We start from the raw sequence: 6051 nt of genomic DNA, 5'->3' as shown, positions 1-6051 counted from the left end.
TTCATCAGTGATTGACTCCAGTGGATATGTTCAGAGCCTGTCACTCTCGCGACAGGACACTTGTCTCTGGCCGGTCTCGAATAGCACTAACTGCTGAAGAGATGATAAACAATACTAACCATTATTCCCGTCTCTGGCATAGTTGCGGTACGTTGTTGTTTTTTGTTTAATCTATTTTTCAGTATTTTTTGTGTCAGTTCGTCTGGATCTTTTATTGCGTACCTTTTTTCCAGTTGTTTTGTTGATTGTGACCAAAATGTATTTAGACGCATCACTGTGACCAATATATGAAGAGAGAGAGAGGGAGGCCATTTATGGAAACAACTTCACAAGACGTCGTTTGCGTGTTCCAGACTCCATATGTGGCCATTTCTGCGAAAAGGGACATTCTTGATCTAAGCCCCTGATTGGAGAAACGCGGGGTCAAAGTTAGAGCAAAATGTAAACAAACTTTGCTGTGCTGACTGACGCCCACTTCAAGTTGAATTTCTAAAAAGTTCAATGAATGATCAGCGATAGCACAATGACGTAAGGCAAGGCTCGAACCAGACGTGACAACAGCCTGTGCACTAACCGGTGAACCTACACTTCCGACCGGAACCGGAAGCGCAGCTGTCGCGGACGACTGCTGACGTATGGCAAGGCTCGAACGGGACGTGACAGTAGCCTGTGCACTAGCCGGTGACCTTTTACTTCCGGCCGAAGCCGGAAGCAGCTGTCGCGGACGACTGCTGACGTATGGCAAGGCTCGAACCGGACGTGACAGTAGCCTGTGCACTAGCCGGTGACCTTTTACTTCCGGCCGAAGCCGGAAGCAGCTGTCGCGGATGACTGCTGACGTAAGTCGAAGCTCGAACCGGACGTGACAGTAGCCTGTGCACTAGCCGGTGAACCTCTACTTCCGGCCGAAGCCGGAAGCAGCTGTCGCGGACGACTGCTGACGTAAGAGCCAGACGGCAAATCGTCCGGAGCAGAAATCGGCCAGAAAACTAAGTGTTATTCTTAGTTCCGAAACTACAATGACAGGGTTCTTACAAGAAGACAAGGATGCAGAGTATTTGGGCTTAGCAGGGCCCTTGCCCTTACCCTCGGCCTTAGCGCCCCTCTTTTCTCATTGTCGGCCATGTTAACGCCGAGAGAAAATAAACAAACAACTGAAACTAACCAAGTCCGAACGGACGCACAAATTTCAGAAGCAAGCAAGCAAAGAAGCTAACACAAGCGTAGTAGCTACCAAAGGCAGCTAAACAACAAGCTACAAAAGAGTTAAGAGTCCGAGCACGGACGAAAACATCAACATAGCAAACAACAACGTGCTAGCAAAAATGGCGACCAAGAAGGAAGCCACAACACCTGAAATTAACCAAGTCCGAACGGACGCAACAATTTCAGAAGCAAGCAAGCAAACAAGCTAAGACAAGCGTAGTAGCTACCAAAGGCAGCTAAACAACAAGCTACAAAAGCGTTAAGCGTCCGAGCACGGACGAAAACATCAACGTAGCAAAAAACAACGTGCTAGCAAAAATGGCGACCAAGAAGGAAGCCAAAACAACCACTGAAAACTTCAAAGTCCAACGGACGTAAGAAATTCTCAGCAGAAAACAACAACAAAGTCAAAGGACTAAAGGAATGATCTCACCAGCTGGAAACAGCCAGAAAGCAGACGGGAGCCGAGGCCGGTGGGTGTCAGCAGACAACAAACAGCCAGAGCATAGCAAAACACGACCTGTCCTCTCAAGTGATAGAAGTCGATTGAGGTTTATCACGTGGTAGACACCAATGGTGACGTAGCTCACCCTAATGGGAGGCAACCTCGTGTGGCAAGTACCATGGTGCTGTCACTTTTTTAGTTGGGGTTGCTTCCCTTATACCTAGACGGGTAGCTTTTATCAGACCTAAGCATCTCGAAGTGTGTCAATGCATAATATGTGATTCGGGTAAGTATATTAATCAAATGAAAATTTAAGTAAAAATGTTCGATTTAAAGAAATGGAAAATAGTCTTGGGATCAACATTACAAACTTCTAAAAATGTTTATATTCATTCCTCCTCAGGAAAAACACATCAAACCGATGACGAGTTGACTGCGATCATGCCGAAAATGGCGACAGAGTGTTTCGTTGTGCTTCGAGATGCATTTTTTCGTCGCTAGTTTTGGTCAAGTTAAAACAACTTACCTATTTTTTAAATGGTTAACAGTAATATAAGCTTTTATCTGGAAGCACATTCAGGAAAGTGATGTAGCCAAATCATCGCACAGATACATTTCACTAGACGGATCTATAAGCATAGTTAAGGTAGATCTGATTTTCACGCGACGGTAGACTAGCACTGACATTTAGATCAGTGGTTACTGACTGGCGTATTCTTTGCAGCTGTGAATTGGGATAGTGGAAGGGCAAGTCAATCTTCTCAGTCGAGCACAGAATGTTCTGCTAACAGAAGCCACTTTGGGATAAGACAACGATTTTGTTGACGAGGTCAATGCTGTTGATTCAGAATAATTATGTTGCAGTTCGCCCGGACATTTGTGACTCCGAAGTCGAAGCAGATACTTTGATCACGATGGTGTTGTAAACGTTCATGATGACAACGCACACTACAAATCGGTTAAAAACTTCTCCCAGAGCATATTGCGAAGCAAGGTCTTCCTCTTCCTGATCGTTTGAACGCCTGGACATCGTACATGAGAACATGTTGCTCTTACCGTTTGCTGTCTCCACTTAGATCTATGACAGGCTACAAAGCTGATCAACAACTGCAGCAACGGTCAGAGATTCAAAAAGGGGGGAGGGGGGGGTTCTGTTTTGAGGCACTTGTCAATGAGTCAGAGATTCAAAGCAGGGGGGGGGGGGGGGATATGCATTTCAACCAAGTCACAGTTTTCTCTTCATCCTATTTCGGAGGTAGTTCTTCACATTTGACCATGTTCTGTGCTTTAGCACAGCGCTTTCTGTTTTGAGGCACTTGTCGATCGACTTTTTTCCCGGCAGTCCGTTTCGCAGCAGAAAGAAGAAAATCATTAAAATGCTTCTCCACAGCGGTCACCTCCTCATCAGTCAAGGTTCACCTCCCTGAAGAAAAAAAACCAAATACAATAATCTGCCAAGAAAAGTGCACTTGTGCCATTTATGTAATTTTGTTGCATTGCATCACTGTATTTTTCATTTGCTCATTATGATGTTCCTTTGCAAACAAGTAAATACAGTGACAACCTGGGAACGAACTACTGCTGCACATTTATCGTGACCCATTGACAGAGCTACCTGCAAGACCTTCAGCCCTGATATGGCCCTTCGTGGTCGGCTGGGCGTTAAGCAAACAAACAAACAAACAAGACCTTCAGGCCAAAACTAAAATAGGTGTGTTTAGGGGTTTCCCGACCGACCCTATTTTTTCCCGCCGACCCTTCACCTTTTTGACTCACATGCGAAGCAAAAGTGAGTCTATGTACTCACCCGAGTCGTCCGTCCGTCCGTCCGGACGTCCGGACGTCCGTCCGTCCGTCCGGAAAACTTTAACGTTGGATATTTCTTGGACACTATTCAGTCTATCAGTACCAAATTTGGCAAGATGGTGTATGATGACAAGGCCCCAAAAAACATACATAGCATCTTGACCTTGCTTCAAGGTCAAGGTCGCAGGGGCCATAAATGTTGCCTAAAAAACAGCTATTTTTCATATTTTTCCCATTTTCTCTGAAGTTTTTGAGATTCAATACCTCACCTATATATGATATATAGGGCAAAGTAAGCCCCATCTTTTGATACCAGTTTGTTTTACCTTGCTTCAAGGTCAAGGTCACAGGAGCTCTTCAAAGTTGGATTGTATACATATTTTGAAGTGACCTTGACCCTGAACTATGGAAGATAACTGTTTCAAACTTAAAAATTATGTGGGGCACATGTTATGCTTTCATCATGAGACACATTCGGTCACATATGATCAAGGTCAAGGTCACTTTGACCCTTATGAAATGTGACCAAAATAAGGTAGTGAACCACTAAAAGTGACCATATCTCATGGTAGAAAGAGCCAATAAGCACCATTGTACTTCCTATGTCTTGAATTAACAGCTTTGTGTTGCATGACCTTGGATGACCTGGTCAAGGTCACATGTATTTTGGTAGGAAAAATGTGTAAAGCATGTGAGTCGTATGGGCTTTGCCCTTCTTGTTTGCTATTTATAAAATAAAATAATGTGTGTGTGTGTGTGATGTTTTTTGGCAAAATAATTTCAAAAAGGGGTTAAAAAAAACCGACCGACCGACCCTTTATTTTGGGGCATGAAACCCTAAACACACCTATTTTTTTTGTTTTGCCTCATAAACTTGTGGGGTCCTGATTTGGCCTATATGGTCCGCTGGACCCAAAAAGCAACAAGAATCAAAAACCACCACCTCCCATACCAACAACTGCACGTTCAGGTAGCTATTCAAACAAGTTGAGAATATCAAAGAGACATACCACTGTGACAGGTTACTTTAGTTTTTTGTTTTTTGCTAAGCAGCCTCACGCTGATTGGGCAAACTTATCCAGGCACCAACATGTTGGTACAGAGCATCAATCACTCTTGTTAGAGTACGGGAAGCTGAAAATGTAATGCATGTTCTTGTGGAAAACTAAAAATATTATTTCAACATTTTTTTCTCTCTTTTGCAAAAAAACCAGATTGACAATGACACAAGCTTTGTTTGTCGCTTCCTCGCCAATTACTGGATCCTAGCTTATCCTCCTCTTTCTAAGGAGGTCAGTTAGTTGGTAGGGTTAGGGGGGAGGTTGAAGAACAGGAATCATACGAGTGACACCCCCAGCCTTCCCCCACACGCAGATCCCCGAACCTCCTAAATCCTATCCCTAACCGAATTTAAAAACAGGTTAAAATCATTTTGAGCCGTCATCTATGATCGTGTTTAGGGTTTTGAGGCGCTCTTGTTTTCTGTGTTCCTGTAGTGTGGACAGTCCTACTCCTAGCTCTTGCAGCATCTGGGTTACGCAGCCTGGGTCTCTGGACCTGTAGTCCCTCTTTATGAAGCGTGTGGCTTGTCTCTGGACTCTCTCCAGTCTGTTTCCGTATTTGGCCAAGTACGGGCGCCATACTCTTGCACCGTAGTCTAGGGTAGATCTGATGAGAGAGATGTAGGCAAGTTGTTGGCATTCCGAAGGGCAGCCACCGATCGAGGCAGTTAAATATATGCAACAAACAACTGTGGCTCCATCAGGGTCTTTTTGATGCTGGTCAGAAACATGCGTTTTTTACCGTGTTCTTGTGCACTGAATACATTATTATTGATGGGACTAAAGTCGGGTGACTCAGAAAGCCACAGTATCATTTTCATTGCCGAACAGTCAATTCTTACACAGGTTTATTAGTACTAGTAGTCAAGAATCATGAGATCTACGCGAGATGTTTCGAGGTTTCCTGTATACATCACTAACAGTAACACGATCATGCACAGTCGGCTGTATCCACCATATTGAAAATGGCCTGACCTGAAGTTTTCAGCAAGAAGGTACCTCATCATCCATATGATTGATTTCCCTCATAGTTTTATTGGCATTTATCACACAACCCGTAAAATCATACCGGTACAGATTTCTATTTCCCATGGCCAATGACTTTGACTTGAGTTTGAATGAGACAAGGCCGTTGACTTGTCTTGCGATCTGTTTTTTGCCTACTCTAAATTCCCTTTGAAACCTCGAGAACGCAACTTTCCCTCCTACCTAGTACTACTAATTAGTAAAACACACAAAACTGGTACGATGTCCGTCCTCAAATCAGCTCCTTTAGACCACTACTCGTATACTTCCCGCGTTTCGCCATTGCTCCCAGAAAAATGTAGTGACGTCTGCGAGATTAGATAAAGGGCAGTTACTGTAACCGTTTAAAAATGAAGAATTCGCAGTAGCAGCGACGCCATCTTAAAAAAAACCGTTACTTTTATTTTATTTTGCAAGTTGCAGTAGGGGTCATTCGCTTTGTGGTCAAGTGAGTTCATTACAGATAGGCTAAATTGAAATCATAATTACATACTGTCTCCCCGCGGG

This window comes from Littorina saxatilis, linkage group LG3 (assembly GCF_037325665.1).
Source record: "Littorina saxatilis isolate snail1 linkage group LG3, US_GU_Lsax_2.0, whole genome shotgun sequence".
In the NCBI taxonomy this organism is placed as follows: domain Eukaryota; kingdom Metazoa; phylum Mollusca; class Gastropoda; order Littorinimorpha; family Littorinidae; genus Littorina; species Littorina saxatilis.
The sequence above is the reverse complement of the archived record's forward strand: the minus strand, read 5'-3'. Positions refer to the sequence as shown.